This window comes from Corvus brachyrhynchos, unplaced genomic scaffold (genome assembly GCF_000691975.1).
Source record: "Corvus brachyrhynchos isolate BGI_N302 unplaced genomic scaffold, ASM69197v1 scaffold325, whole genome shotgun sequence".
In the NCBI taxonomy this organism is placed as follows: domain Eukaryota; kingdom Metazoa; phylum Chordata; class Aves; order Passeriformes; family Corvidae; genus Corvus; species Corvus brachyrhynchos.
Genome location: NW_008238356.1, coordinates 471,888 through 484,484, shown reverse-complemented (window position 1 = coordinate 484,484; position 12,597 = coordinate 471,888). Strand labels below are relative to the sequence as shown.

The following is a 12,597-nucleotide window of genomic DNA, read 5'->3' as shown; positions in this document are numbered from 1 at the left end:
CGGGGCGCTGGGCCCTGCCGATCGGCCGGTCGCTTGTGACAAGAATTCCTGAACCAAGTACAGGGCGCGCCCAGACCCGCCCGACGCAGGGGCTCAAAGCAACAGGCGCTGGTTGGTGGCTGCTGCGAGCCCTTGGGCGGCGATATCTCAGTTTCCCATTTCAAGTTTGGTAAGACTCATCCATGGAAAGCTCGAGGGCATTGGGGTCTGAGGCAGTGACCGTTTCGGGGTCCCCTTCCCGTGTTGGCAAAAGGTCTGGAGGGAACCAAGCGGTGGGTTCAAATTGCAAAAGGGCAGGTTAGATTAGATGTTAGGAAAAAAACTCTTCGGAGAGTGGGGAGGCACTGGAACAGGTTAGCCAGGGAAGCTGCAGATGCCCCTTCGTTGGAGGGGTTCAAGACCAGTTTGGATGGGGCTCTGAGCAACCTGGTTTAGTGGAAGGTGTCCCTGCCCATGGCTGGGGGGTTGGAACTAGATGTTCTTTAAAGGTCCCTTCCCTCAAACTGTTCTATGATTCTATGATTCTGTGTTTCACAGTCAAGCCTCAATAAACCCTGCTGTGTACCTCAGACCTAGGATTCCTTCTAAATATATTGCCCATAGTCACATATTATGTATATATTCAATTGAACAGCTCCCAGTGGAGCCTCCTAGGCTAGAGTCCACTTTGTAGAAAAATAAAGAGAAGTGTTGAAGAATTTGAGTCCAGGACTATAGAAGTCAATGGGAGGTCATGCAATGAGTGTAGAGTAAACCAGAAAATGAACTGTAGGGTTTGCAGCATCTCCAGTGCTCTCACACCACTAGTATTCACCAGTGAGAGGTTTTTTCCCACTCTAAATAACTAACCTGGATAGTGCAGATTTATTATTCCGATCAAGTTGTACCTCACTGAGGAGTCAGTGATAACTAATTGTTAATAAATTCAGTGCTATGTGATCTGGGATTTTTCTCTCGTGTATTTTTTTGCAGCTCATTGAAGATATTACTGTAAGAGCTAAAAGCTCTTGCTTCCTTATTAACAAACTTTTTCTGACAATTGTAATTTACTCTCATTTGATTTTTTAATTCTTCCATGATATCTTGCAGTGCTGGAACTGTGTTTCCTGCCATAATCAATCTGCTCTGCCTAGTCATATGTTCCAGTTGGAAATTGTTCTGGGGAACAAAAAAATAAACCTTAATCTGTATCATAACCATCTAAAACTGAAAGGTAAATCTTCATTAAAATATTTGCGTAGACAAATTACATGAAGCAAGCTACTCTAAATGACAGTGTTCTACAGGAAAAAGATAATCCTGTTACATTTACTAGAACATTTCTTCTTCTGAAATGCATTAGTGTGTTTGTACATTAATGTGTTTCAGGACTCTGTCTGATTTTGGATTTTCTGGTTGCTGTTCTATAGAAAAGTATGTCTCCTGAAAGGTTACAGGTTTTGCACAACATACTCTCGTAACTTGAAATTGAAGTATTACAATACAGAAATTGCTGTGTAACTTGGTATGCAGAGTTGAGGTCTACTAGGAATGTATTGCCAAGTAAGAAAACAATATGCCCTGCACCAAAAAAGGGAGTAAAGTATATATTTCACTTCAGTAAAGTCTGCAAAACAACTAAAATTAAAAGATCCAGCTAGCTACATGAGCTAAACTGAAGTTTTGAAAATTGGTGCTTAAAAGGGTCATTTTTGATGCATACATATTAAAAAAGAAAAAAGAGAGAACAGCAAATAGTTGAAGAATAAAAAAGCTGAATTTGCTAAACAGGCAGCAAAGTTCTTATGCCTCATACCAAAAAGCACACTTACTCTCATACACTGTAAATAAAATGTGTTGACTAATCACTTCTTTGTACATCCGCTGAATACATCTGTGCATGTAAATATACCTCTACATTGTAGTATCCGAGTTGTCCTTCACTGAATCTAGAAGAACCAGGGGTCTCCATATTGGATTTCCAGAGATGGCCTCAGTACAGCTGCATTGAAAACAAAATAGAGTGCACCTGAGCTCCCTGAAAACATTAGCACTAGATAGCTTTTGAAGCTGCTTTTTAAGTAACTTGTTTACCTCCATAATTATTGTATGAGTTAGATATTGATAATTAATTATTTATATCCTATTGTGCAAAACCATGGACAGAGTACCAATCTTGGTATCTTTGTATCTGTTTAATATTTAATAGAAATTCCTAAGCCTTATTCTCCTCTTTTATACCCCACTTGTAGCCACTAATTTGCTTCCACTTTACTGAAGCTTAAATTAGAGATGAATCTGGACACAGATTATTTTTTATCCTTTTTCCTAAAGTAGCTAAAACCAGTTCACAGTCATCCAGAAGCTCTTCCTAAGGTGTGTTCTTTATTTGATGTATGTAACTTACCTCCTTATGAAGTCAGTGGGAATCATGTATGTGTCCCAAAGTGAAAATTTGCTCAATTATCTCATTCATAGAATCAAATTACTGAAAAATAGGCTTGTTGAGCAGTACTTGTTTATAAGCACTTTTGCAATACCTCTTGTCACATTGAAGAGATTTAGCCTGTGAACTGAAAGTTCTGCTTTGTATGTCTTTGTTATTTTGAAAATGTAAACACAAATAATGTCATACTTATTCAGAGGGTGGTTTGGGAATGAATGCTTCTCTATTCACATGGCAAAGGAAAAGTTCATTTTTTAGTTTCAGCCATTATTCAAGCATGTGTGAAAATAGGATTACTTTGCTGTCTTTTTACTGTGTCCTAAAAACCCCTGTAACTCTAGTAATGATGATCAATGCCTTACACTTCAGGTTCTTCTAAAACTCCTCTCATTTTCACTGTGGCCACCCAGAGAAAAGTAATTTGCATGATATAGAAACTATCCTAGTGAAACCTTATCTCCTCATATATACTGTGTGCCACCAATAATACAGACTTTTGTGATATTCCGTAGTTTCTGTGGTTCATATCCATTTTATTTATTCTTCAGGCATACAGTTCAGATCATTCTATTCCATATAATGGAGAAGCAAACCCAGTGATTACATGTTCAATTCTGAGAACAACTCAGAACTGAACTCTGTAACTCATCTTTACAGTTTAGCAAGGAAATAGAAGAGCTGTCATGATACAGCTATCCAGTAGTACAGCATTTCTATCAAAATTGTTTTTATGATAAACACTTCAATAATGTATTAACAATCATTTTCGTGTTAAATAAGGCTGACATTCCTATTGCAAGACTTTTTATACTACCACAGTAAGAATAAATAGTTTCTGCTCATGGAATGAGAATGTAACATAATCATTTCAATAAAAGAACAGGAAAAGTTCACAGCTCTCAGCTCTTGTAAGAGCATATTATTTAAAAATTTGAAAGGAAAAAGGTAATTTCACAAGTTACTGAAAGAATAATTCTCCAGACAGCCACCCAAAGAAAGAAAAAAGAACAAAGCTGTGTGTAGCAGCAGTAGGCTGAGAGTCATTGGCTTTGGCACTCAAACCATTTTACTTTCAGAGTCTCTATGTTTTCCATGTACATCTATGAAAGCTACAGCTTTTTTCTTACAGAGTTTTACCAACAGGACATGTCCTTAGGAGCACCAGTTATCCAGTTTTCTGTATCAAGCATCTTCACTTCCTATGGTTAGTATTTCCAGTTTTTCATGTTTCAGTTACACTCTTCCCAGAATCATAGAATTGTTTAGGTTGGAAAAGACCCCTGAGATCATCAGGTCCATCTGTTAATCCAGCACCAGTGTTCACCACTAAACCGTGTCTCTAAATGCCATGTCTAACAAGTCTTTTCTCCAGATTAAACAACCCCAACTCCCTCAGCCACTCCTCATAGGGATCATGCTTCAGACCCTTCTCCAGCTCCGTTGCCCTTCTCTGGACATGCTCCAGCGCCTTAATGTCTTTCCTGTAGTGAGTGAGGGGCCCAACACTGGATACAGAATTTGAAGTGAGGCCTCACCAGAGTACAGGGGTGTGACCCCTTTGCTAGTCCTGCTGGCCACACTGTTGCTGATACAGGCCAGGATGCCCTTGGCCTTCTTAGCTACCTAGGCACAGCTGGCTCATGTTTAGCTGCTGTCAACCGATAGCCTCAGGTCCTTTTCTGCTGAGCATCTTTCCAGCCACTCTGCCTCCCGTCTGTAGCATTGTTGCACGGGCTTTTTGTGACCCAAGGACAGGACCTGGGACTTTGCCTTATTGAGCCTCATACCACTGCCCTTAAACCATCAATCCAGCCTGTCTAGATCCCTCTGTTGAGTCTCCCTGCCCTCCAGCAGATCAACATTCCCACCCAGCTTGGAGTCATCTGCCAACTGACTGAGGGAGCGCTCAGTCGACTCCTCACCCAAATCATTGATAAATATATTAAATAGAACTGGCCCCGCTACTGAGCCCTGGGGAACACTACTTGTGACTGGTTGCCAGTCACCCTATAAAGACAGACAAAAAGAAACCATTTCAAGTATCAGAATACTCTTCTCCAAACATGAAGACTGTCCATCAACAATGCATAAGACCTCTATGCTGTAAATGCCTCCTGTCTTTCTTTAGTGAAAATGAGCATGAAAGTGGAGGCAATGAACTCACTTTTGGACTTTGGTTTTCCCAATGTAAACCAAGTCCTATTAAGAAATTGTGTTCTCCAAGGGATTACTTCCATTTGTAATCAAATGTGAAACTTTATAACTGGCCCAATTACTTTTGAGGAATATTAGGTATAGAAAAATGAAAATGCCACTGCTTTTTCTGAGGGGTAAAGGAAGAGAAAGAAGCCATGCTTGGTTAGGAGATGACTCCTAAAGGTCTGATACATATTTTGTTGAGGTTTTCAAAGACCAAATGCATTGATCGTATTTTAGTTGTGAATAGCACATAATTCCTGTGTTACAACAATTGTCTTTTCTGTTCCTCCATGCAAAACTGAATAAGATACCAGATAGTGCATTTTTGAGCCAAGGCTAGCTAATAATTCAAAGCCAAAAGGCCATATTGAATCAATACCAAATGTCCTTGGAGGTATTGAAAACAATGGATGATTGAATAGCTTTCTGTGTGGGAAAGTACAGGCTGAAGGTGGACAATAGAACTGCAGGTTTAGTCCCCTCCCAGACTACAACTTGTACCAAATAAGCATGAAATTAAGTTTAGAAGCCGGAATCCAGATTCATTTCCCATCAGTACTATGTCCATGGACACCAACTTCCCAGGTTGTTCATCAAATTTCAACACAGCTGTAGTCTGCACAGCTGTACAGGTTATTTATTATAGAAGTTAACCTTCTGTGCTGCTGCCTCTTTCTTACACCATGTATGCTGATAATTTAGGCAAATTGCATGTGCCATGTGAATACATCCCCAGCTGTACAAATAATCGGTTTACTAGGTAAGAGAGTATGTTATTTCACTAGCACAACCTCAGTACAGGCTACTTGTGTGAAGCTGGTCTCAGGTCAAAGAAGTAATTCTGGTAGATGGCTCAGTTTAAGCTATTACCAAATCTCCTGTCTCCTCCTCACTTGGAAATTAATTGAAGGAAATTTATTCCCATTATACTGCCATATACTATTAGTATTTAAACTAGGCAGAAAGTATATTTTCAAGGGACGGTAATCACTGTAAAATAGTGGGTAAGGGCTTAAGATATTTGACTTAAATCATTAACACAGTTTGGTTCCCATGTACATGGGTCAAAGTCCTCAAGGGTTTTAGGCTGCAGTGAGCACAAGGCATTTCCAAGTTAACTATAAGAAAATTAGAGTAAACAGTACATAAAACTTCTGCTTTATAGACTACCATTGATCAACTGCATATAGTACGTTTATTATTTTTGCATTTGGAGATGTTTATAAGAAGTTCACAAGGGAACATTCTTACAGATATTGGTTTGAATACAGATAAAAAGGAAATAAGAGTGAACACCAGATTCCAAATTATAGCAAATAACATGAAGAGGATATTGGCTCTGCGGTAATAATTGTGAAATATATTTCACTGAATAATATAGTGGTTACTATTTGAAAACCAAAAAGTAACAGAACTTCTCATTTTGCAAGTTGACCAGAATATGCAGCTGTTCATCATAGACCAGCTAAAAGTAATTTGTAAGGTAGAAATTACTTAATTAATAGAATACCATACTATGATTTTTAGATAGGTCTTCTCATTCCACAAACAAGTAGCATAGCTAACTACAGTTACATTCCTAAAAAAATACCATATTACATTGAATACAGTTCTTACCTTGACCTTTGAAATTCATACATACTCAACAAATTCATAGGACCTTTGCTTTGCAGACAATACTGAATATTTAGTAGATACGCTGATAATAAAATTAAGGCTTGTGAATGGTCAGGTTCTTTATCCTGCCCACAACAGGGGGATTGGAACATGATAATCTTTAAGGCTCCTTCCAACACAGGCCATTCTTTGATTCTACAATACTATGAAGGTCCCAAATACAAGTAAGAATATTCTATGAGATTAATAAAGAACAATAAAGAGCATTCCATCATCGACATCCCCGTGCTTTAAATGGAGGAGGATATTTTGGGGGGTGGGGGGGGAAGGAGGGGGTAGAATTACCTCTAATTTACTTTTATTTTTTTCTTTAAAAGAAGTAGAGTTATTTTAATTGCCTGTAAATGCAACAGTAGAATTACAAAACTGATAGTGATCCGAAGGTGCAAGTGAGGGGAATTCATGTATAGGTAATCTTAGTTAGGACAAAAAAAATAGGTTATGGCAGAAGACCATAGAACTTGCAACACACAGTCTTTCCTTTAAGTCTGAATTATGGTTGCTGATTCTGTGTACCTGTCCTAGTTTTGGCCAGGACCCAGAGGTTGTTCTATACCACCCCATGCCTTTGCTTGCTCAGCTGGGAGAGCTGAGACTCTTAATCCCAGGACTGTGGGTTGGAGCCCCACACTGAGCAGCAATGTCATGGTTTAGGAACGGTATTCCCTAATTCAGTGTCTGCACCAAGACTGTCCAAAACCAAATGCCATTCTCTTGCTCCCCCTTTCCTTCCCCCTTTCCACTAAGGCAGGATGGAGTTGAGAATTGGAGGCACAAATAGTGACGATCATGCCTTGAGATAAGAACAATTTACTGGAAACAGCAATGAGGTAAGAAACATCAACAATATTAATACCAGAATGTATTACTTTTGTGTGGAAATGGATGAAAACATAAGTTTTGGAGTATTTTCTGTTATTCGTGGTTTATATTTTTGTGGATTATCTTAAACCAATGGGATAAATGCCAAGGATTTGCATTTATTTTCTGTTTCAATAATGTATGTCTTGTACTCAAGACTTTGGCTTTTCAACTAAGAATTCATATTTTAAAGACAAAATATGTAGAATTCATATTTTAAAGCTTGACCATTTATGATCATTATTGTCACCACTAAGAAAAGATTCATGTTGGTCTTATTTATTAAGGCAATCAAAATGTGCTGTTATGTTCCTAATTACGATATTTATCCAAACTCCCCTACTTACCCACAGTACGAATACAGCGCAGACAGCTGTTGTAGAGCTTCCCTATGCAGCTCTGGAAATCAGTTTTTCTTTCAACTAAGGACACTCCTATTCTCATAGAGAAAGAGTAGAATAAATGTGGATCTTTGCACTGAGGCAAACACTGGTGTTGGATGCGTGAAGTTGTGTTAAGGATAAGAGCTGCTGAAGCAGAGAAGTGTCTAACAACTGTGGTAGATCATAAAATGTTCTGTTCAAACTTCTCCTTCTGGACAACTGTATAATTACAAAAATAAAAGATTAAAAACAGTCAGGCAAACAAAACTTTGTCACTTTTAATGTAAATTGCCCACAAGGAAAAAAAAAAGGAGATTTTAAAATACAAAAGAGTATTTTCTTTATTTCTTTCCTTTTAGAAGATAAAGAATACTAGTATAAGAATCTACAAACAGATTTGATAGCAAAAAGACATCCCCTGAGAGCTGAAATAAAAGGCTTGCTTCACTGTTATGCAGCACAGTACGCAAACTGTAGAACTGGCGCTGTCATGAAGTTTATCACAAAAATCAAAAAACAAATATGAATATATGAAAATTATATTAAGAGCATCTATTTAGAATATTTTAAAAAATCTTTACATTAATTCAGTGCCTATTGACTGAGTGCTTTTTGCTGAAATATGAGCAGTGTGTTTATTAAGTCAATATTACTGCTTTCAACTACTGTTAAGCAGAGACCATTAACACAGATAAAAAGATAGTATACTGCTCTCTTCATATGAAGTCCACCTTTCCAAAACCAAGAATGATCTTTTTCAGCAGCTACAGTACAGATTATCAGTGTTATCTGCTCCTTTCGTTTTCAGGAAATACAATTCGAATATGCTTTTTCAAAACCAATTCCAGAAAAAACACAGTTAAAAGACACCATTAAGGTCTTGGTAAACAATCTTATTGTTGTTTTAAAAGATTAATGATGTAACTATCCCAAAACCCTTTAAAAATATAAAACATTGTTTAGGCCACTTTCCTGAGGGGAATATGTAGCTGTGAATTGACATACCATTAGTGATATTTTCTGATGGATAGAATACATTTTGCTGGCAATGTTGGTCTGTGCTTTTATGTTCATTCTCCTCTGGATTATCTCTCTGTATGGATGTTTATTTGCTTCAGGAAAGAGGGAGACAATTCAGGATGCTCTTATGACATACCATCTCCCACTCTAAGCCATAAACTCAGATACAGTGAAACACGTTGGTTGTTGGAAATAGAGAATGATATTTCTATCCTCTATTCAGAAATAGAGGATAAGGAAGCAAAATTTGATTAGTGAGTCAATACAAATCTGTGGTGGGATAAGATTGCCCTCATTTTTTGTGGAAGTATGAAAAGAGAGGTTAAGTAATTAAGGGGATTATGAAGGAGGGAGTAAAACAGTACTTAGGATCCTCCGTACCCTCACTCCTAGTGTGTATAATAAAAACAGAGTGAAAGTTCAGATTAGAAGTTGCTCCCTTCCCATCTGCTAACTGTATATAAACAGTGCCTTCATAGTCACAAGATAGTTGCAATCATTAGGTTAACATGCAAGACAGTTAAATATATACCTCAATAGGCTTTTCTGAGTGCTGTGTTCAATCTATTTACCTACTCAGTGAGCAATTCCATTCACTTTAGTAGGAACATTTTTTGTAAGAAGTATTTACAGCCTGGAGAAAAGTGTAAAATGCATGTAAATCAAATTTTTTCAAATGGCAGTAATTACAGTAGCGTGTGGAGCCAACACTGAGCCTAAAAAGAATCTTGGTGGCAAATTGCACTGTTGTAGAATAAATAACCACTAAGAGTGACATGTATGGGAGGAATAGACTAATCAGTGCATGAGGATTTCAGACCTAATTAATCTTTGAGTTAAGAAGCATAAGCAGAATAAACACTTATACTTTTATCATGAGCCCTGAATATGATAGTATTTATGCTTCTGCACAGATATCCCGTCTACTCTAAGAAGGGAAAATTACGTTTTATATTACTTTTCTTTTCCCCCCTGAATGGGGGAGAATTGTGTTCTATCACCTGAAGGTGAAATGACTCACCATGACAAAATGGCAGTGCTTCCTCAACAATGATTTACCTTTTTTTTTTTTTTTTAATAGAAGGTGAATGACTGCATCTCCTACAGTCATGAAAAGGTTCTCCACCCAAATTACCATGGGCAGGATTTCCTCCTTACCTATCTTCATTTTCTCTTCAACCCTGAAAATTGTCTAATCCACAAGTACTTCATTTCTATAGAGCAACAAGGAAAAGAATGCAGGACTAACCAAATGCTTATTTTCATCTGAGTTCAAAGATATTGTAGTGCTTCATGACAGCCACAATTCCTGGTTTTGGAATTAAACTAGAACTTGGTATTGGGTATTGTATCTTCCTCATAGTCAAAATTTAGTTATATATGCTGATTTCCTTTGTTAGCATAATTCTATCTCATGTTTATGGGTTTATATTTGCATGACACTATTAAAAGAGTGCTAGAAATTGCTCCTTTATATTTATAGTGATTACAGCTCTTGATAAGTAATTCCTTTGAGATCCTTTCCTTGGCCAGTACATAGCTAATCTAATTGTACATTTCAGTAGTCACTTCTTAAAGAGCTCATATTTATCCAGAACATGTGGAATTGTTGAGGAGAAGAGATATTTGAACTGTGTTATTACAGACAGAAAAATGGGATTTTGTTTTACAGCCCAAAGCTTCTGTAAGCAGAATCAAAGAAAGGTAATTCTTGGAAGACAGCACGCAGGCACCCTTGTGCCTCTCATTGCTTACAGTCCAAAAGCTTCCTGTAGGAAAGTAACTGTAATCTGAGTAAAAGTAAACTAAGTCAAACTGATCATTTTACAAGGGCAAAACTTCTTTGAAGCTGCTCAACTTTGCATTAGCTCAGCAACTGTTTTCTGAGGACCATTTACTGAATTAGTATTATTTGCTTCAAATAGAACAGAGTATAGAAGAAAGAATACACTGTTGGTTTATATAGCAAATTCTCAAGATAACCAGGCATTATTTGCTTGGTGGGAAACTGACCTATCTGCTTTTCTGGCTAGACTGTACTTCTACTTCTCCTCTAGGTCTCCTTCAGATGGGTAAGTCCAAGGTAGGGATGAAGGATAACAGCCTAGGGAATCTGTCTATATAGAATTGGTTTCTACCTTGGAGAGCCAATTAAACATAAACTGCCTTGGGCTTTTAAGCATCTTCAGAATGCCAAAGCTAATGTCTCATTTCATATCTTAATTTATTTCTTTAATACCCAACAAGAATATTTTTGTTTACATAGAACAGGTGTTATTTCTGTAAATGATAGCTGTTTAGAAATTATTCTGATTTAACTGACAATAACCAATTTTAACACTTGGTGATTTGTGCCTCTTGCTAGTATCATAGATAACAGTAGTTACCAAAAAAAAAAAATTATCTGGCAGATGTTACCCTTTTTTCCCTTACATGCACTGAGCTCTGACAAAAGGTTATCTCATTTCCTTTTGCTGGCTTTAATACATGAGTACCAACACTGTCTCAAACCCTTTGTAAGGCTCAGCTCTCACAAGCACAGAAACACTAACATTTATCTCAGTCCATTGAATACATATGTTAGGTCAAGCACATCTCTTTAAGTTGCTTGAACAAGGGCCTCAATTCCTGGAAAGTTACCTTTCCCTTTTTATTTAAAAATATTAATAAAATCTGTGATATTATATCAAAACATCCAGCTAATGTGTTTTTCTCTTCCTTTTGATATAATAAAATAATAACGGTAGTTGCAGTGATAATTATCACTTCCACCATATAAAAATTGTACCATACTTATCTAAGTTTGTCATGTCATTTGACTGTAATTCTCCTTCCTTTGAAATACAAGAAAAACATCAGTTGGTATTTTTGAATGATCCATGCTATATTCGTGTTTTTGTCTCAAGGTTTCCAAAAGTAGGAGTAACAATGCCATACATGATGGAAGTCCATGTAAATACATGAGAAGCATATTTGTCTCAGAAATACATCAAGTGATAGCAATGAAATAATGTTTCTGTGGATGAATTTGGGGTAGTAGACTGAAGGACTTATTGTCTCTTCAGCTGAAGGACATGCTACCTGTCTGTATCTTCCCACTCTAGTGGCACACAGCATTATAGACCTTAGAGATATACAGGCAGTTTCATGGGATTCTGCTGTGGCCACCAGTGGATTAATTAACAAAAGTGATGGAAGTTAATTTCTGCTTCAAGGCTTAAAAGGAGGGCTGAGATTTTGATTGAAAGATTAAAATAAGTGTCCTTCATATTAATTTTAACTTTCAAAATGAGTTAGCATTGACTTCTCTGTTGGAAGTCTCATCTAGTAACCTAAAACTAGATAAAATGGAAACTCTAAGGTATTTAAGTAAATTGAACTGAGACAATCTGAGAAAACCAGTCAGCTCACGTGTATTTATAGACAGATAAATTACAGTAAGAATATTTATCTGAATGCCCTTCTTTATATTCGAGTTCCGTGTGTCTGTGATCACACTAATAGCATGTTGGAGCTGCATCTATGGTTTACAATTGGATAGTAATGGGAACTTTACCACTGATTTCTGCTAGAACGTCTTCCAGCCTATGCTGGATTTTGGTAGCAAGGGGACTGTGTGTCTTCTGTGAAAGATTCCAGAAGCTTCCTCCATGTCTGACAGAGCCAGTTCCAGCTGGCTCAAAGAGCCAAGCCCATAAGTGATGGTAGTTGTGCCTCTGGGATAACCCTTTTAAGAAGGAAGGAAAAAATGTGGTGCAAAAAAACCCCAAACAGGAGCCAAAAGAAAAGACAGAGAATATGTGAAAGAAACAGCCCTTCAGACTCGGAGGTGAGTGGAGAAGTGGGGCTAGGAAGTCATCCAGGCACCTGTGCTCTGTGCTTGGAAGTGGAGATTCCCCTGCAGCCGATGGAGGTCCATGGGAGAACAGAAATCCACCTGCAGGCCATGGAAGACACCACAGTGGAGCAGGTGAATGCCTGAAGGAGGCTGTGACTGCTGACTCACACTATGGATCCGTGCTGGAGCAGTCT

General features: G+C 37.7%; 1 long non-coding RNA gene across 1 annotated transcript; it reads left to right on the top strand.

The window, feature by feature from the left end:
* The first annotated feature begins 19 nt into the window (after positions 1-19).
* Positions 20-3,768, top strand: LOC108447010. Its single transcript, XR_001862366.1, has 3 exons — positions 20-169; positions 1,090-1,213; positions 3,555-3,768. It is a non-coding gene; the product is annotated as an uncharacterized LOC108447010 (long non-coding RNA).
* Positions 3,769-12,597: the final 8,829 nt, after the last annotated feature.